General features: G+C 43.2%; 2 long non-coding RNA genes across 2 annotated transcripts in view; one reads left to right on the plus strand and one right to left on the minus strand.

Moving 5' to 3' along the window:
- LOC310767021 overlaps nucleotides 1–21,559 on the plus strand; it is a 962,895-nt gene that overhangs the window by 243,678 nt on the left and 697,658 nt on the right. The gene's annotated exons all lie outside the window — the stretch shown is intronic.
- LOC310766325 overlaps nucleotides 1,000–21,559 on the minus strand; it is a 79,243-nt gene continuing 58,683 nt past the window's right edge. The window contains exons 3-4 of the long non-coding RNA XR_014550065.1: nucleotides 1,993–2,203; nucleotides 1,000–1,083 (exon numbers count right to left, since the gene is read on the minus strand). This is a non-coding gene — a long non-coding RNA (uncharacterized lncRNA). The remainder of the gene's footprint in view (nucleotides 1,084–1,992; nucleotides 2,204–21,559) is intronic.

Genomic DNA, 21,559 nt, shown 5'->3' on the forward strand with positions numbered 1-21,559 from the left:
GGACTTCTCAGCTCTCCATCTTTGCATTGGCAGAAACAGGTTTGATTTTATTCCTTTTATTTTTTCCCTTCCTCAGAGTGATCCTGGTGTCTTTCTTTGGGGCAGCGGCTAGGTTTTAGGGATGAGCATGGTTTGGCATTCCTCAATAAATTCCATGCCTGGCAACTGGAATAGGGTTCAATCCCACACCCAGGGATATGGTTAAAAGACAGTGGTAGGGGAACCTCTGGCCAGAGGCCTAATTTGGCCTATGACGGAACTGAACATAAATTATGTAAAATATTTGTAAAATGCACAGAAATAAGTAAACTTTTTGACCCACTCACTTTTGCCTCTGGCCGTACCCACCACCTGAATGCAGTATCAAGAAGGTTGGATAAGTTGGAATCCAGCCTCAAGGCTGAAAGTGGTCCCACCGCTATGTTAAAGGTGTACAGACCCATACACGCCTGGACTCTCTGCCCATCAACATTCTTCCAATATAGTTTCCACTTGAGTTTCAGCAGGCAGGCTACAGTTGGTGTCCCTTTCCTTGTACACCAAACCAGCCTGAAGTATGATGCTCAGCATCAAGAGTAGACTTCATTGAGCACTCGCCGAAGCTCACCCCCCACTCCAGGGAATCCACTGCCATTCACTGGGGCTTCTATATACTGCAGCTCCTCCTTGCTATCACCAGCCCTCTCTGAGTATGCAAGCTATGCTACCAGTGAAGACGTGGAGCAGCAACTTGGGAGGAGAAAGCCACACTAAAGGCATCTTGCCCAAGAGACCTCAAAACTTGGAGGTGGCACTGGGAAGTATGCTTAATAAAGTCATGGCTGTTATTTACCCAGCTTTATGCATTCAACACCTGCTTTCCTCCCACCCTCCCGCTATTGGCAAAATAGTTACTTCTTGCATTGTTTGAATCATACAGGTAGGGGATGGCTTCCCATTGCAAGTTAAACATCTGGAGGCAATCTGCAATCTGTACACCATAGGAGATTACATTGCAGGTTTCTAATGGCAGGAAAGATTTATTGGCTGCTTCCAAGGTCTTAGGAACATAAGAAGTTCTGTAACAACATTCTATATCCCCTGCTGCAAAAAAAAAGAACATGTACAGTAGGAAATGCTTCAGGAGGTAGAATGGAAAACTTCAGCCAAAGATCTACAGGGGACAATAATGAACTGTGAAGTGCAGAATTTGATTTCCAGCCCCAAAATGCAATACAGGCTTCTGATCGCTAACAATCCGCTTTCATTTCTATAAGGATCATATCTCTAGCCTTTGTGACAATAGAGGTGAATGCAGTGTCATCTAAAAGTTGTGTCCATAATAAGATGACCTCCACTGGCATACCCAGTAGTTGCTGTAGCAGGAGAAAATTCTTCACAGCCCACATACCCCTCTTCTTCCCTCCTATATGTCAAATTTGTGAACTAGCGGTTTCTTTTTCTGATTTACAATGAACTACTGATGTTCTTCTGCAACCATATCCAACTTTTTCACTGACTAAAAGATCAAGGTTTACTTCCATGTGTGAAACAACCATCCCACATCAAAGACTGCCATGAGAACTTTCATATAACCGCACATGCAAAAATGTTCAATAAAGACAGTTCAGCTGAAAGTCAAAAAGATAAGGTCCATGCATGTGCGAATGAACTCCAATGTTCAAATTGTATTCAGTGCACACCTGGCTGGTGTGAAAAGACACAAATGCATTCAATACAGTGCGAACACTTACAGATCACCAAAGCAGAGGACCACAGGGTGACACAGATTTCAATAAAATTGGCATGTGCTAATTTATATTATATTATTATATTTACAGTATAATTTACATTATAATTTACATTATAATTTATGTGCCTGGCGTGCTCTGGTCCATGGGGTCATGAAGAGTCGGACACAACTAAGCGACTAAACAACAACAACAATTTATATTAAAGGTTCCAACTGAGAAATTATCACTATGATTTAAACTGAAATACAATATATCTCACCATGATGAGGAAGAGGGTAACCAGGTGTACAGTGTGGCAGATCAGCCTGTTGTCCAGGTGTTAGCTATTGATGGGCAACTTCAAGGATTCTGCTCACATTTCTTGTGACCAGAGAGCTCTTCAAGCAGAGGGCTCATCTGAACAGAGGACTGCCCTCTCACAGCTCTTCAACGAGAAGGCTGTCCTCTGTAAAGGAACACACATGGCCACCCTATTTAAACACAGAAAGCAAATAAAACATGTGGAGTTTGGAACTGACAGGGTTAAAACTCCGTGGTGTCCTTTATCTGGGAGGAGCTTGAAACAGAGAAGTGAGTGGGTGTCTGCATTCAGACTTACTTTCGTTTCTGACTGAGACGCAGCTCAGCTCAGAGGCTGTGTGTGTGCCTTTGGAGCACGGGAGAAAATGCAAGAAAGCTCCGATGGAGAAAGACTGATTTATGGCTTGTAAATAAACGCTTCTAGAGATAAGAACCGAACTGTCTCTGGACTTGATTTATCCCTCATCTCACACGGACACAGGACCGCTGCTACTCTGCTCTCCTGCCAGGTCAGCTCCCAAGCAGAGCCACGCAGGGAAGCTTACTGGACGCAGGGAATTTTTACGCAAAGGTTATGGAAGTTACGCGTTTCCTGACAAGTGTGAGAAGGGAGAAGGCTGCCAGCGTTGAGTTGCGGTGATCTCCTGCCAGGAAAGGGCAGTGGGAGAAGCTGGAGAGAGGAGCCAAAGGCCAAGACGGGCGGCTGCTTCAGAGGTCCAGCTTGCTGGCAAACTTGTGAGTACGCTGAAGCCCCGGGGGGAGGAAGATGGCTGCTGCTCAGGAACAGCAGGGCCATGAGAGCTACCCCGGTGAGAGACTGAATGGGGCCAACTGGGAGGCCTGGTCAAGAAGAGCAAGGGGGTGGTTTGTGGCCACAGGGCTCTGGAGTCCAGTCCAGAAGGAGCCGGCCCCACCCATGCATGCTGCTGCTTTGCTGAGTGAGAGAGAGCAGAGAGAGCTCTGCATCTTAAAAGCAAGTGTGGACGCTTTGCTGTTGCCCCACCTGGAGGGCGTTAAATCGGCTCAGGCCGCTTGGCAGGTGCTGAGGAGTCTGTGTGAAAGCTCAGCAGGAGCCAAGGGCCGGGAGGAAGCCGAGGGCCAAGGGAGCAAGCCTCAGGCCGAAGGGAGAGCCAGACCAGAGGGGGCTGTTCCGGGAAGCTGTTTCTATGCTTCGACACGTCTGTGTGATGGTGCTGGAGAGCAGCTGAGAGCTGTGAAAGAGGGCACAGGCTGCACCCCAAGGAGGAGTGGGGGGGCAGGTCAGGCAGGCCATTCCAAGAGCTCTGAGAAAGTGAAAGGCTTCGAAAGTTGTTTGTGCTTTGAGACGACGTCCAACAGCGCTGGGAAGCATCCGCTAGAGGCCCAGGCTGTCAAGGACACCGGCTGGCGTGAAATGTCAACAAAGCAGGTTCCCAAGGCCAGTTCCCAGCATAGACGTGGGAAAGCAGCAGGCCAGGAGGAAAAGGAAAACAAGGCGTCTTATCACCTCACAGCTGCGATGGTGTCTCTGAGAAAAGGCAAAAGCCTCAGTCGGGGGGAGGCTGTGGCCATGGCAACCGATGGGAACGTGAGCAGCGCCATGGCATCTTTGGAAAACAGCCAGAGACACTCTTTATCTCTTGTTGTCGACTCGGGAGCGTCTCACTGTCTCGTCAAATCCCGAGAGCTCCTGCGGAACTGCAAGACAATTAAAACTGGACGCTATGTCACATTAGCAGATGGGTCTCAAAGACCACTGACTGAATCTGGGTTTCTATATTGTTCTTTTATAGATCATTGGGTAGAAGCTTATGTGGTCCCCGAGCTTGCCCACTCTCTTTTAAGTGTGCCAGCTCTGATGGCTGCTGGGTTCGATGTTCTGTTCTCTAACAATTTGTGTTCCTTCTACAGGGATGGGAAGAAGATCTACAGTGTCGAGAGAAGAGACACGCTCTTTCTAGTGGAGATGCCCATTGAAAATGGGACTGGTGGGAAAATGGGGCTGGTGGAAAATGGGGCTAGTGGAGAGTCCATTGAAGATGCCCAAGGGCAGTGTGCTAATGTCCCACCACACCATGATTGTATACACTTATGGCACAGGAGATTTGGGCACGTTGGGTGGTCATATGTGAGGAAGGCCACAGGCAACACCATTGGGTGTAGGTTCAAGGCATGTGACAGATACCTAGATTGTCAAGCCTGTAAGCAATCGAAGGTCACAACATGCACATACCCCAGGTCAGAGAGGAGAACCAGCAAACCCTTCGAACTTGTGCACGCAGATTTGTCAGGCCCCATGCCGACACCTTCTTTAGCTGGGTCTAAATGGGTTTTGCTTCTGATTGACGATTTTTCGAGACATTCTTGGGCTTTTGCGCTGCGACAGAAGTCAGAGGCAGCTGCACTGATCAGGGATTGGATCACAGCGGTAGAGCTACGGTTCTCTACCAGGGTGATTTCCTTTCAATCTGATCGCGGGGGGGAGTTCACAGGTTCTGCGCTGCAATCGTTTTTCAGGCAGAAGGGTATCAGTCATCGACTGACTGCCCCCTACAGTCCGCAACAGAATGGGGTTGCAGAGAGAAAATTTCGCACACTACAGGAGTCAGCGAATGCTATGTTGGCAGACTCGGGTTTGCCACAGCGCTTTTGGGCCGAGAGTTATAAGACGGCATGCTTTGTTCAGAACAGGGTGTTCAATTCAAGTGTGGGAGACACACCATACTTTCTGCTGCATGGGAAGCAACCGAAAGTGGATTTCTTGCGTGTGTTTGGCTGTGAGGCTTGGGTCCTCATTCCAAAGGCCATGCGCAGAAAGGGTGAGCCAAGGTCCAGGAAAATGATCTTTGTAGGCTATGAGCCGGGTTCAAAGGCGTGGCGTTTCGCATACCCTACTGGCAACCAGTCCAAGCTGCTTATTAGCGGCAGTGCTGAGTTTTGCGAGCAGAGTGGGTGGAAGCGTCTTCACGGGAATCCAGATGTTCTGTTAGACTCAGATGAGGAAGAGGAGGAGGACGAGGCTGAACCTGTTGCTGAGGTGCACAGTCCACAGCCGCAGAGTCCAGAGCCGGGATCTCCAAGGGAGAGGCTCCGTATCTCTCCAAAAGGGAGTCCCAGGACCCCTTCAAAGGTCTCTGTCAAGTCTGAGCTAGGGAGTGAATCATCCTCGCCAGCAGGACCAGCTGTTCGCCCTAAACGGCGCAGCAGGTCAGAGGGGGATGTTTCTGAGGGTGGTAGGGTTGATCCAGGTGATTCAGGCGCAGTTCCAGAATTCACGCTGAGGAGGTCAGCAAGATCAACCAAAGGGAAGCCACCTGAAAGGTATGAAGCCACAAGTGTCTGGGTTGGTGTGGCTAGATGTGAACCTGAATCCTTTGAGGATGTTCAGAAGTTGCCTCGGGAAGAAGCCAGCAAATGGCATGAGGCGATGCAGAAGGAGATGAACTCAATGGAGTCTCTTGGAGTGTTCTCACTCACACAGCTGCCAGCTAACCAGCAAGCTGTGAGCTGCAGATGGGTTTACCGACTGAAACCCACAGAAGCAGGAGAACCACAGTATAAAGCGAGATTAGTGGCCCGTGGATTCACACAGAGAAGGGGTGTCCACTTCACAGAGGTATATTCGCCGACCTCGAGAGCGGAGACTTTGAGAACGCTTTTGGTGATAGCAGCACAGAGAGGTTGGAAGGTGAACCATTTTGATGTAGATGTCGCCTACCTGAACTCAGATCTCCAGGAGGAGTTGTACATGCTTCCTCCTCCAGGGTTCGAAGTCAGTGAGCCAGGCGTCGTGTGGCGGTTGCACAAATCCATCTATGGATTACGCCAATCTGCCAGGAATTGGAATATGTGCCTACATGAAGCCTTAGAAGAGCTAGGTTTTAAGAGATCTCTTGCAGACAGTTGTCTTTACATTAGAGATTCAGGCTTGCAACAGCAAGTGGCTCAGGTGTTTGTTGACGACATCTTGCTCATGGCAAAGACAGGTGAACAGGTAGAGAAGTTTGCTAAGGAGCTTGGAAAGCGGTTCAAGCTAAAGCAGCTTGGAGATGTCAAGTCCTATCTAGGCGTAGAGATCACAAGAGCAAGTGATGGAAGCTTTTTGCTTCGCCAGAAAGGTAAGGTTGAACAGTTACTTGAGAAGTTCAGGATGTCTGATTGTGCAGGTGCCAGATCACCCATGGAGACTGGGTACGTGAAGGAGTGTCAGCAAGTAGAGCGCGTGGTGTTCAAAAATACTGCACTCTTTCAGTCAGCTCTGGGTAGTCTGTTGTATCTGTCACAGTGGAGCAGACCAGACATAGCGTTTGCTGTCAATCTGCTCAGTAGAGAGGCTTCAAGTCCTAGTGTGCAGGCCTGGAATGGTATTAAGCGGGTGCTGCATTACCTGCAAGATACCAAAGAGTTTTGCCTCAAGATGTCAGCTGAGGGTGATGTCAAGCTGACCGCCTGGGTGGATTCAGATTGGACTAACCTTGAGGACCGCAAATCAGTGTCAGGCCTAGTGGTGAAGTTTGGGGACTCAGTGATTGGGTGGAGGTCCCGGAAGCAAAGTCTCATAGCGCTTCCATCTACTGAAGCTGAGTTCAGTGCGCTATCAGAGGTTTGCAGAGAACTGGAGTTCTATGTGTGTTTGGTGGAGGAAATTTGTGGAGAGAATTGTCTGCCCGTTGTGGTGCATGAAGACAATCAACCATGCCTCAAATTGGCTGAGACAGGGCAATTCAAGGCGAGGACCAAACATTTGGACATACGGTTCCGGAATGTATGTCAGAGCGTTCATGAGGGGCTAGTTGCTCTAAAATACTGTCCCTCAACCAAGAACCTCGCTGATGGTTTCACAAAACCATTAACCTTCCAGAAGCACGAGGAGTTCTGTGAGGGTCTGTGTATGGGGAAAGCATTGTTGGCTATTGTCCCCAGATGCAGGACAAGAGGGGGTGTGGAGTTTGGAACTGACAGGGTTAAAACTCCGTGGTGTCCTTTATCTGGGAGGAGCTTGAAACAGAGAAGTGAGTGGGTGTCTGCATTCAGACTTACTTTCGTTTCTGACTGAGACGCAGCTCAGCTCAGAGGCTGTGTGTGTGCCTTTGGAGCACGGGAGAAAATGCAAGAAAGCTCCGATGGAGAAAGACTGATTTATGGCTTGTAAATAAACGCTTCTAGAGATAAGAACCGAACTGTCTCTGGACTTGATTTATCCCTCATCTCACACGGACACAGGACCGCTGCTACTCTGCTCTCCTGCCAGGTCAGCTCCCAAGCAGAGCCACGCAGGGAAGCTTACTGGACGCAGGGAATTTTTACGCAATATAAGGGTACTGGTAAGAACTTTGTGGGCACATATGTACAATAGATGTGGACATTTTAGATACTCCTTAAACATGCTCTAGAGCCCTTTTCAAATGTCATGGGTTTGAGAAGTTGGGCTATGAGTCCCAACCTGCGTGTTTTTGTTTGTTTGATGTGTTTTTATTTGTTTGTTTGTTTATAAAATTTGTATTTGAATCATCCTCAGATTCTGCACGTATGAATGGAGAACTCTCTGCACATGATCAGGAACACTGCATTTTCAGGGATCCGAACTTCATTGAGAGAACCCTCCATGTTTGCAATACTATGTGCAAAACTGCTTTTAAACTTAGAACATATGAAGGTGAGTCACACCTTATCCTGCTCTCCCATCCCTCCATATAGTCATACAACAAGGGTTTGTGTTGTACCTTTAAAGCCCTAAACGGCCTCGGCCCAGTATACCTGAAGGAGCGTCTCCACCCCCATCGTTCTGCCGGATGCTGAGGTCCAGCGCCGAGGGCCTTCTGGCGGTTCCCTCATTGCGAGAAGCAAAGCTACAGGGAACCAGGCAGAGGGCCTTCTCGGTAGTGGCGCCTGCCCTGTGGAACGCCCTCCCATCGGATGTCAAAGCGATAAATAACTACCTGACATTCAGAAGACATCTTAAGGCAGCCCTGTTCAGGGAAGTTTTTAATCTGTGATATTTTAGTGTATTTTTGGTTTTCTATGGAAGCCGCCCAGAGTGGCTGGGGAAACCCAGCCAGATGGGCGGGGTACAAATAATAAATTATTATTATTATTATTGTATGCTCCTCAGTTGAAAGAATGCAGTCACCAACATGGAGAATAACAATCTGGTCTCTCTGTTGGTATTGAAATATTTCCTAGGACAATCTTAGGCAGATGCAGGTGCTTTTCTTTGACCATCTTAAAAGTTTTAGGAAGTGTAAAATAATTATCTGCAGGCACAAAATATATTTACTTATATAACACATGCTTTGATTTCCATAGCAACACAAGGGACAGGGAAGCACACATGTTTCCTTGAAAAGAATATGATTTAAATTAAGAGGGAAAGTGTTTTGCAAAATGAAGCCATTTAACATAAAAGAAAGCACAAAACTAAATATTTTTTTAAGAGGAAAAAAAGTACAGCCAAAATATAATTAGGTTCATGCAAGCCTTGAAAAGTGTCTTGGACGGGGGAAAGCATTTACCTTAAGGTTACATTTTATACAATAATAACAACTTATGTAATTGTTCTTTTCATTTTAAACCAGTTAACATATTATCAATTTTCTGCTAAGGCTTTTTTGAGCTATAATAAATCAAAATATCACTTTTCAGAGTATGAAGGGCTATAGAATTCATATCTCATATGTATATTTGAAATCCAAATCTTGGTCTCTTCATTTAGAGGGGAAAGACTCCATAAATGAGCAAAGTTGGTATTTTAAATCCGTATTTCAGCTTCTTCAGAGTTCTGTTTAATCTATATTAATCCCTTAAAATAAACTGCTTATTGAGCTAATATAAATGAAATAGCAATCTTTGGGAACTGAAGGTAGTAAACAACTTTTTACAAATATTTTACAGAACACTTGAAGGCATTCAGGAAACTGTCTAGCAGCACAATCATATATATAGATTTACCTGGGAGTAAGTTTCATTGAATTCAGTGTGTCTTACTTCTGAGTAGGCATGCATAGGATTACACTATTAGAACCAATTATTGACCAGTGGGGAGAGGGATCTGTGCAGCAAATATGCCCAACATGAAGTAATAGTTGTGATGTAGAGGGTGTAAAATCTACTAGGATGACAGCTTCAACTATGAAGACCAGAGGAGGCTTAAAAAACTTAATTAATCTTCTTTGAACAGAGGTAAATAAACACTAGATGGCCACATCACAAGGAGGACCAGCTGCATAAGGGAGAAACAGAAATTACAGTGGTACCTCGGGTTACATACACTTCAGGTTACAGACTCCGCTAACCCAGAAATATTACCTCGGGTTAAGAACTTTGCTTCAGGATGAGAACAGAAATCGTGCAGCAGCGGCAGCAGGAGGCCCCATTAGCTAAAGTGGTGCTTCAGGTTAAGAACAGTTTCAGGTTAGGAACAGACCTCCAGAACAAATTAAGTTCTTAACCCAAGGTACCACTGTATATCGCTTTCTAGTACAGAACTCAAAGACGTCATAGAGGTACAGAACATGCACCAAAGCATAATATTTTTTAAAGTTTGCTTTTATGGCAGGAAAGATGACAGATCTGCCTTGTTCCATTTTGGGTTGTTTAGCAAACTCTTAGCTAATACTAAGTGTGAATCTGATCTAATCCTCAAGTGAGGATTAGATCCACTGAGGTGAGGTGCTTGCCTCAGTCCACTGAATGCCTCACCCCTAGATGGTATAAGAGATATGTGTGATGCTTAAAGTCACCTTTCATTTCTAAGGGATACAAAGTCCCCTCAACTAAGTGCAGTAATTATTATTTGATAATAACTAGCATATACTCCACACACAAAATTACCTCAGCCATTGCAAGGACCAAATAGGTTGATTAAGCTATCCGGTCGCAAATGTGTTAATTATGATTTTTCCAAAGACACATTTGATACAGGCAGTGCCGGATTTATGTATAAGCTAAACAAGTTATAGCTTAGGGCCCCACTTTCTTGCCCCCCCCCCAATTCACTATTAATATAGTTCTTCTTAATTGTATTTCAGTTCAACAATTACTTTGATAAAATACATATTTTGTTATGTGCAAATGGCTTTAGATACCTATTAGGTCCATAAATTACCATATAGCATATATTCAACAGAAAAAACAGCAACAATTTGTTGTTGACAAAGGACAGCTGGACATATAAAAGGCCCCATTACCTTCAGTAGCTTAGCGCCTCATCAAACCTAAATCCGGCCCCGGATCCAAGCATTTTCAGTGGCATTGTATATGCAATAGCAGACATGAATTTCTACATTTTCCTCTTACAGCATCTATTAAAATGTTTGGAAATATTGATCTGCCTAAAATTATGGAGCAGTTAATGATGCAATGGAGAAAATGAAGTGTTTAAAGTGCCTTTCCTTTGTGCACAGAAGACTTCAAAACCACACTGTACAAACCAGTCCCTACTGGTGTTTACAGTTAAATGGTTCTGTTTCCTGACACTGGTGATCTAGACTTCTTTTTTAAAAAATAATTTCTCCTTTACAATTGAGGAAGAGCTTGTATTTTAAAACACTTATTCACCCCCATTTGTTTAAGAATGCTTGAGGGCTGCCAACTTGTCTGCTTGCAAATTCAGTGATATTATTTGTGAGGGAGAGACTGAGAGGATTATGAAAGTCTCCAAGACCACCAGAACTCTTTAAACATGAATCAAAATGTGTTGAGATTGTGCGGTTTTGTGTGTGGCTTTCTTGGAAGAAGCCATCCCATGAACAAACATAGCTCATCTCACACTTCTTTTCCTCCTGATTTGAAAGGATTTCATGTGTATAGGATTCTATGTTTAATCAAATCACAGAGACCCACAGCTTTAAAACACACACACACACACACACACACACACACACACACACACCTACCATAAGCCAACCTAGTAAGCCTGGTGCAGACTTTACCATGATTAGAAATTAGGAGTGTGCTGTCTCTTTGTGAACAGTATCCTTCCTCTTCTTTCCCCTCTTCCAGCATGAATCCCCTCTCCTCTCCCCATCCTTGTCCATTCATTGGATTTGCTTTAACCATGGCAAACCATTAAACTTCATTGATGCTCATAGCTGTCAACTTTTCCCTTTTCTTGTGAGGAATCCTATTCAGAATAAGGGAATTTCCCTTTAAAAAAGGGAAACGTTGACAGCTATGTTGATGCCAATGAACTCTGCTGTCATATTCTGAGGTAAAATTGCACATTCAAAATTTGAATTTTATCAAAAACCAAAGAGTACAATTGGACATTTGGGTGAATTTTGAAGTTTTGAAAAATCTTTTGTTTCAGCTCCATTATTTTGGAGCATACAAAATGTGGTTTAAATTGTTTGCAGAAGTGGCTGATTAAAGCAGCATATAAAAGTGAACAAAACAGATCAAACCATACATCTAGCAGGTGCACAATTGTAACATGTAAGTGGTAAGGGGAGGGAAAGAGGTATATAAAAGGAGAAACTCCTGGAGGGCAGGATCCATGTTTGAGGCAAGTATGCCTTGGTGAGAGAACCCTAGCAGAAATTTAAAATCACAAAACTTGCAGCAAAGTAAAGCATGGAAATATAGGCTGTTAGAGCTTAAAATATGCTCTGTTGACTTTCAACATTTCCCTTGCCACAGCATAGGAAAAAGACAACACATTTGGTAAGTTAAAAATTGGCTTACTTACAAACTCTGCAAATGTCAGATTCATGTGCACAGCCAGTAAAACTTGGCATAATTACATTGGTGTAAGTTCCTATATTATTGGTATAGGTACTCAGGTGGTGTGTGAGAGCCATGCGGTCTGAGCTTAGGACAACCAGCTCAGACCTCTTCACACCTCGAACTTCTCAAGTTTAGACTGGAGGTTGAAGAATAGGCTTGTATGCCCATTTCTTTCCAAGGTAAGGGGAAGTGACCTCACTAAGCCTAGTAAGACAGCTTAATCTATGGCATTAACCCCTTCATGCATTAATTAGACTTAAGCATTTTTGATAAGGGACACGGGTGGTGCTGTGGTCTAAATCACAGAGCCTAGCGCTTGCCAATCAGAAGGCTGGCGGTTCGAATCCCTGCAACGGGGTGAGCTCCAGTTGTTTGGTCCCAGCTCCTGCCCACCTAGCAGTTCAAAAGCACATCAAGTGCAAGTAGATAAATAGGTACCGCTCTTGCGGGAAACGGCATTTCTGTGTGCTGCTCTGGTTCGCCAAAAGCGGCTTAGTCATGCTGGCCACATGACCCGGAAGCTGTCTGCAGACAGACACCGGCTCCCTCGGCCTATAGAGCGAGATGAGCGCCGCAACCCCGCGACTGGACCTAATGGTCAGGGGTACCATTACCTTTACCTTTAAGCATGTTGGTTACATGAGGGTGGTTATTCCACAAACCCCTTCTCAGGCAAATATAACACAACTAAAACACCTACTGGGTATGATAGCTTTTTTATTTACATAAAACCAAGGCTGAACAAATATTCTGTGGCTCTACACAGTTGCTATTCTATCCCCCTCTCCCTTTTTTACCCAATCTCCAGGCAGGGGGGTGGATCTACACACGGGGGGGGGGGGAATGCTATAAATAAGTCAGAAATTAAATTATTATAACAAAAGAAAAAACACTATGGAAAATCACTTCGATTTTTTTTTTTTTTTTTTGCTGTCCATCGCCATCTGATGTTGCATGTTTATAACACACTCAAAACACTGTTTTTTGACTAATGTAGCTGAGTGGGATCCTCTAAATGCAATGGGCACTGTTAATTAGAGCTGTAGCCTCAGTGACCCCTGACAACACACCCACAAATGCTTTAAAGCAACAAGTACAAGTTAACCCTTAGCTTGCACTTTTTACTAGAAATCCTCTACCATTGCTATTCCAGCAAAAAAAATCACTATGTTTAGAGCTGTAATGACAATCATCACCAGGGAACTGTAAAACAGTGGTGGCGAACCTCTGACCATTGAGTCTAATTAAGCCCACCAGGCCTCTGAATTTGACCCACAATGACTTTGGGCAAGCCACACCCATTTGTCAGTCAGCTGATGCAAAGATCAGTTATCTCTGCGCTAAGCACAAGGTCTTAGTGCTAAACAACACACCACTGAACACAGCACTTATCTCCAATCTTAGTGCCTACTAGAAAAACAATATTGTAGCTAGCTGAGATGTGGTTGAATGGTACTGGCAACACAGGAGCAAGTGGCAAACAACTAGAGAATATATTGAGTGGGTAGGCAGGATATGAATATTGTTTTCCCATCTTGCAGGCAGAAACAGCAGAGGGAAGCACAACTGTAGGAAGTCTGAACCTCTGAAGCAGTTCATGGCAAAGTTTGGGAATCCCTGCTGTAGGACAACCTGTAAAATCCCTTGAATAAACAATGAACACTGAAGTCCGTGTAGCTTGGCCTGCACTAGTGTATTTTAGAGTTAATCACTGGAGTTTTATCATGGTTACAGAAACTGGACACACCACGGCTCATAGCTATCTTGAAAGAGAAGTAAAATATTTAATTTGGCACATATTGTGCAAGACTGTTCAAATAGCATTTTGAGTACTGTATTCTTACAATGTTTAGCAATCTTTCTTTCTCATTCACTTTCAAGCATACAGAAGTGTGAAATGGGAGGCTAAAAAAAAAACATAATTCTTAAAGGAACTGGGAGGCAGAAAGTCCTGAATGCAAAGCTAAAAGTGCAAACTTAACTCATGTTAGTTATATACATGTGTTGATAACGGTCAGATGACAGGCCCAGCTGGAACTCTGTGATGTTGCAGTAGAGATGTTATAAGCATTTTGTATGCAATGGCTGGGATCCAAAGAATGGACATGTACGTGTAGGGGAGAAGAGCCCATGCAGCTGGAACATTGCTTTTCGCTTTCCACTGCAGCAGTTCCCACAGCTTGAATACACTAACCATAGAATAAGTTTTTAAATAATGACTTTTCCGTTTGGCAAAATGAATTGATTCTATTAAAAGTGAAGATAAAGCTCTGGCTGCATTTGTGGTTCTCTCCCAAGGCTGCCGGTATGTATGTGTGTATACATTATATATATTTTTACTCTTTGGATGCAAGCTAATGTAATATGTTTTGCCAAATGTACATACAAATGTTAGTGACAAAGATTAGAGACATCTTGTGCTGGCTGAATATAGGCCAGTAATAACACCAGGGCGAGTAAATAGCCAGCAGAAAAAAACCAGACAATTTGTGACAGCATCTTATAGAATTTTGGTATATGTCTCCTCATCCCTTATCATTGGCCATATTGGCTGGAGCTGATGGGAATTGGAGTTCAACAATATCTGAAGGGCACAGCATTGGTTATCCCTATTAAACCATCTCCCACTTGCCATTGGTCAATACATTATCATTTTAAAAGATGGTGGTGGTGGTGGTGGTGGTGGTGGTGATGATTAATTGAATTTCTATACTGCCCTATACCTGGAGGTCTCAGGGCAGTTCACAGATAATGGTCCAAGTGCATAGCCTTGGCTTTATTTCATTTTTTTTATCCCTAAGCTCTTTTATTTTTACAGTAAACTTAAGAATCAGCAAAGTCATTCCTTGCAGCAAACTTTCTTTTTCCATGTGCATATTCATTTGGCAGGGCTATGAAACAAACTCCTTTTCCATTATTACTTGCAGCTCCTTACACCACAAAAATTCAACCAATGCAATTAAATTCTCAAGAGGATTTTATAGCATGTACTTGGAATGCACTCTGGAGCATAGAGCTGTATCACAAAACATATACAAAACAGAATCCCAAACAAGGCAGATGTTATAAATTTACATGCCCCAAATTTGTGTATCTTCATATACCCCATCAGCTAAAACATTGATTCGCAGATCACTAAGTGTTCTGTTTAGATTAAATAAAGACAGATGAGAGCCCATCAGAAAATGAGGCTAAACAAGGCAGGCGGGGGGGGGGATGGGGTGGGAGTCTCAGTGGGACACAAACCTGCTGGTGGTCATTAGTAGCACAGGTTTAGACCGTCTCTTATTTGATTCTCTCAATGGAGCAAGGAGCCAGTTTCAGACCTAAGATGGTGGGCGGAGTACAGTCCACAAGTTTGCTAATGTAAGCAGGATGGATATTTCCCTTGGCTGCCTTGACCAGTGTTCTTTTCAACTTCAGTATGGTGAGAGGAGTCTAGTCCATCTAAATCAGCTAACGTCTCTCCCATAAGATTTTAATAATTCCATGTTTCATTTTTAGTCTTGATTTTGAAATGACGACGGAACAAGCTGATGAATACTTTGGGAATTGTTGCCTTAAGTAAAACACTTAATCACTATGCTTTTGTATTATACTTTTGTATTATGTTTCCATATAAAGCTGCTACATTGTGATGCATTTAAAATAGCTGAAACCTATCTGAGTAAAATATATATAGAAAAGCTTCCAAAGTTTCAATGGAAGTGGTGGACCTTTTTGGCTATCAGGCTAGATCTTTGTCGAGCCACCCAACTGTCAATCATCATTATCTCAGGTGACTAATAGTAAGGCAGTCCCACCCAACTGGCAAATTTGACCCATGGGTTAGTGGGAAAGGTGTGCTTCACCAACACATTCCCTAAAGGACATAACCCAGCCCATCAGCTGACATCACCCAATGACATCATGCTGGTGGGTGTAGTTGGGAGAAATAGACTTGCAGGCTGACTTGGATCTCCGTGCAGGCCAAGACTGGCCTGAGGTTCCCCATGTCTGCTTTGAAATGTAGGATTATCTGAATTAGAAACTGTGATTATGTAACAGGTTTAGAAGATTTGTGTTTACAGTATTTGTAAACTACTGGAATTTAAAAAATTGGGGGGGGGATCCATTGGCAACTAACAAATCACATCTCACAACTGTAAGTATTTGCAGTATACAGATCTGAGGCCATGTGTTTCTGCACTGCTGCTAATATAATATGTGGGAGGGGCGCAGCTACAGCTTCTGAGGTAGCATCCTGAAAGCAATTCATATGGTCCAAGAGATGGATTGCTGCCCTGTTTTTGCACCTGTTCTGCATTTTTGTAAGGGTTCTCTTGCTCTTGGTAAGTGAAGCAAAACTGGAATGTTCTAACACAGTTGTCAGGTGTAGGATTCTACGAACCATATTTTCTGCTGGAGCTGTTCAAGTGGATATTTAGGTAGTAAAGGGTTCAAGCACTACCTGCACCGTGATTCAGAGCTAAAGCAATAGCTTATCCACAGAGCCTTTTATTTTATTGCACTCCAGTGAGTCTATTCGTTACTTAGGCTCATTTCTTCCTTACCTATACTGACAATTATTCCAAAGATACTAATCATAATTCCACGAAATAGAAGGTTTTGTTTTGATTTTTTTTAAAGTCCTCTGCTTCATGGAATTCTGATCACCAAAAGCCTTGGGACAAATAACATGTTTATAATCAAATAATATTTCAAACCAATTGCAACCAGAGCACAATAACTCATGTCTGACATTTCTGGCAAGTTGTTCACAGAGTTTGAGTGAGACTATGCTGCATACAGCATGTATGTACTCCAGCACAGCATAGTATTTTATGTGGTTTCTAAGGGATATCATGGAAATGGTCCCACATCTTATCTGCAGCATGCACATTTATCTATGCACTTATGGGGCCAAAGTGTTAGAGAAAGTATTTCCAGATGTACTAGTGCTTGCTCAGAGCTTCTCCACAGAAACACTCGCAGTGGGTTGCTGCCAACATTTATCTTTCTTTCTCTCTTTCTTCCGTCCTTTCTATTTTTGCAGTGCCATTCCTTTTGGCTTTGGTCTTTTCTTCAGCACTTTTCATCTGTCCAAAGTATGTAGACGGTTAGCTTAAATCACTCGTTTTGTTTATGTGGCAACAAGTTCAGAGTTCTGGCTGAAAAAATGTTCTTGGCCATGGACAAGGCAGGCCTGGAGATGCCTCCATCTGTTTTAAATATGCCACAAATTGTAGTATGGAAACCATTGCTTGCAAATAGTAGCAAATTTATATATATATATATAAATACAAGCGTGAGTCAATTGCTGTTTTTCATGCTTGTATATAGATTAACTTCAGAGAAGTTCAAGCCTTTTAAGGAAGGAATTTTCATATTTGTTTGACTATATTGTATAGATCAGAATACATTTGGATAGTAGAGACAAAATATCTGTTATTACCGATTTTTTTCATGAGTTTTAAATATACAGACTTCACAAATAAACTGCATTTCCCTCCCCCCCCCCCCAAGCAGAAGAAACAACTAAGCCTGGAGTGCAACCATTGCCTTATAGAATAAAAAAGCAATGACTAAAATAAATATTTTTAAAGTGCATTTTGTGAATCAGTGGAATATAGTGGGGCAGCAGAGATGTAGATTCTAAAGTTTGAAAATCCTTGGCTGACTTTCTTTCCTCTCAGAAGCTCAATGCTGCATATAAGAATCCCTATACACAGACACACTTTTTATGTTCACACAGCAACCTGGTGATGTATGTAGGTTATACTGAGAGATATTGGATGGCCCAAGTTCACCCAGTGATCATCATGGTTCAGTGATGATCAGGAGTGGTCAGTGTGAATCACCTCTGTACATCTGGCCTCCTGTGTTATTACTCAGTTGCGGCCCTGCAGTGTACTACTACTGTTGGCTAAGTCTGGGAGGGAGGGAGAGAAGGCTAAAGTGTAGGCAGGTGCTGAGATATCAGTCAGCACTAGCGGGTGAGACTACCAAAAGTTGGAGCCAGTCTGCAGAAGTGCTGTTTATTGACCTTTTCCACTCATACTTGTGATCTTTTGACTTGGAGGCTTCTTAAAACTGCACAACTTCCAGGATGGGTGAGTCACCACCAGAACCTTCCGTTGGCTGTGTACAAAACTGCCAAAGTTGTACATTTTCCCAGTTAGAATTAACCACGAAGATTAATTGCCAGCTTTGAGATAGCTTAAAGATTAAAACATTGTCAGCTTTGAGACTACAGGGATTCAAAGTTGCACTTATAAGGAGCTATAGTTTATCTTCAGTCCATTGGGAATAAAACTAGTTACATGCAATGGACTGGTGATACTATGCAGATCACAGATGATGCTGTACCAATTTTCTTGTGAGCCAGTTTTCTTGTATGCCAAATGAAAATACTTCAGTTTATTAAAATGATTTTGTCCAGTTTTCTCTGGATAAGTGGCACAGCCTATTCAGTCATTAAGGAAAAGTGCCAGTTTTCTGTCTTGATGCATTCCATTTTACTATTGGTCCCTTACAGATAACCTATTCATTAAGCATTCATTCTGATTTGCTTATAGGAAGGTCAAATGGCCTTGCATCCATTGTATCCCACACATTCCAGTGCATTTTCTCCATCAATTTCCTAATCACAAAACGTCCGATCTTTTGGGGAAGTGGATTTGTTGTGCAAGTTTCCCTAAACAACTTTGACAGTGCAACCTAAATTTGGTGGAATGTGGTTGAACTCCAACTGAAAACAGCCTGGAAGCATCATGTATTGAGGTGGAATGCATGTGTAACTTCTTAAAACGCTTACAGGAGTCTCAAATCTTAACACTGGTTCCAATGTTTTCTTAGTGGCAATGGGTGTCATATGTGGGAGTAATGGGGGAAGATTGCAATGGCAGGGCAGCCTGGAGTAGCCATGTATTTGGGGTTGTAGAAACCCTTGCATTGTTCCTCTCCCACACAAACTCTATTGCTGGAGTAAATGTCTGAATAAAGCAAAAATTGTCCAGTCTGCCATCCCATGTTGAATTTCTCCATCCTGAGATGTCCATGTGAATATGAGTAATAGTTGTCTTCACCAATAATTTCATGGCTTCCTTGTGCCTTCCTTGTCTTTAGGGATGGGGGACAGGGATTCATTCATTTCACATTTTAATACAAACTGATAAAATATACACTTCCCAAACCACATATATGCATATATATCGCCTTCAAAAATTGCACTTCTCTGAATTTTGTGATGCGTTTCTTCAACCAAAGAATGCATACAAAAGCACATATTAGTGAAAAGTGCATGTAGAAATACAGGTATTCGTAATGATAGTGAACAAAAATGCATTATGTTACAGGAAAATTGTTTGCAGAACTGCATAAAATCGCACATGGGATACAAAATTGCACATGGAAATGCACACATTAGGAGAAACATGCACAAAAAATCCTTACATATTTCCACATGGCGTTTTTTAAAAATAGAAATTAACATATGCGGCAAATTGAAATTAAGATTAGAAAACAGAAATTGAGATAAATTGAAATTGACAGTCATCCATCCCTAGTTACCTGGGTATATTTTCCCATGGGTTATAAAAAGAAGGTTAAACACACAAGCCCCTTTCATGCATTTAGCATGCGAAAGTGGCTCCATGTATATTATGGGCAGCTGCTGATGTGAGCATGCTGCCATGTTGAGCATGGACGTCCAAGGAAGAGAAGCCTGCTCATGCACATAGGCTTCCATGGGATTGTGAAACCTGCTTGCTCAGATTTCCCCATCCTATAGAAGCCTATGCATGTTGAATTCTGTGCATATAGGCTTCCATTTGCAGATGTATGGAAGTGAGAGCTGGACCATAAATTGATGCTTTTGAATTATGGTGCTGGAGGAGACTCTTGAGAGTCCCATAGAGTGCAAGAAGATCAAACCTACCCATTCTGAAGGAAATCAGCCCTGAGTGCTCACTGGAAGGACAGATCGTGAAGCTGAGGCTCCAATACTTTGGCCACCTCATGAGAAGAGAAGACTCCCTGAAAAAGACCCTGATGTTGGGAAAGATGGAGGGCACAAGGAGAAGGGGACGACAGAGGACGAGATGGTTGGATAGTGTTCTCGGGGCTACCAGCATGAGTTTGACCAAACTGTGGGAGGCAGTGGAAGACAGGAGTGCCTGGTGTGCTCTTGTTCATGGGGTCACGAAGAGTCGGACATGACTAAACAACTAAACAACAACAACATGCTCAATATTTGGACATGCGGCCAGCTGGGGAACCTCAATGGAGGGGCCAATGACATGATGCCACTGCCTCTTGTGCTTGTGCCACTTTGCCTTAACGAACTGATGAAGAGGTATATATAAACATGCAAAACAGCTTTAGTATACAGAAGCACGGCCACTGCTGGGGAAACTAAATGGACCTTGCAAACTGTTCTTCTGATTCCTCTGGAACCATAGTACCTAGTGAAAGGGGTCCAACTGAATTCATTACATTCTGGCATTGCCTTCCCCTTGAGGAGCTTATTCATTTGCAGGAAGGTGTGTTGTTGTTATTTTACAAAGCATTTAGCCATGTCACCACCCAGTTGCATTCTGACAGGATGTAGTCTAGGAAGAGAGTACTCTGTGGTTTTTCTAAACATTTTAGTCACCTCTCAGACAAATGAGCTTGTGTTGCAGTTGTAGTATCAAGGATCCTACAATGTTGCTTGATCTATACCAGGCACATCCAACAGGTAGATTGTGATCACTGAACATCTGTGGTAGATCACTGGCTTCCCCCCAAAGAAGCTCAACAAGTTTGGCTCCCTTAAAGAAATCTCAACATTTTTGCCCTGAACTCCTAAAATGGGTCTTCTTCCTTAAAAAAAGCTCAGCAACTTTGACCTGCCAGTTTTTAACTCTGCGAGTAGATTGCAGTCTCTTGGGAGTTGGCCACCCAGATCTATACTATTATTTATTTATCTTAAGTATTACTAATTGCGTTCATTTGTTGTGAATGTCTCAAAAGCAACAAAAATGTCTCAAAGCAACTTACAATTCCATAAAATACAAGCAGTTAAAAACCCGAAGGAAAAAGAAAACAGAATCCAACCAACATAATTTCTAAAGTGCTCACCCTACGATAACTAGAAGGCGGCAAAATCCTGCCTGCCCAAGAAAAGATGAGCACCACAAAAAAGCCACAATCATATCAAGGTGCAATCCAAATTAACAGCCAAAAGACAGGACAAACAAGAAGGTCCTAGTCTGGCACCTGAAAACTGACAGTGATGGTGCCAGATGTGTTTCACGGGATAATTCCACAAATGGGGAGCCACCATGGAAAAAGCCTGTTCTCTTAATGCCACTCTCTGCACATTCCTTAGACAAAGCAAATGGAGAGGAGCCTCTGACTATAGGGTCCAGGTATGTTTGGGTGGGATAGGCCAGTCCTATATAATGTTAAGTAGGTATTCAACACCTTCTCTCAATAGCTGCAGTGTGCTTCTTGGGGCCCAGGCAGAATGCAAACCGTTGTACTTCCCCTAATTGTACATGGAAATTATGGTTCCCTGTACCAGGAGGGATACTTTGCCTGCACAAGTGCATGTCACGTGTTGCTCTGTTCCTGCCTCAAAAAATCATTGTACTTTGTATCTCTCATATTGCTTTCCTCAACTCCATTTCCTCCAGCCCAATTAGACAGGCCAAAAGGCAATGTTTGATTCTTACCAATAAGGTCCACTTAAAAAGAGGGTGGGGGCAAACCAGACACAACTGTTAAGACTTTGTGTCTAAAAAAACATTTGGTAAGTTAATAAGGTTTATGGCAAGGCGACAGAGTATTACAGTAAGTTC

Source organism: Podarcis filfolensis (assembly GCF_964270895.1).
Source record: "Podarcis filfolensis genome assembly, chromosome: 1".
Lineage (NCBI taxonomy): Eukaryota > Metazoa > Chordata > Lepidosauria > Squamata > Lacertidae > Podarcis > Podarcis filfolensis.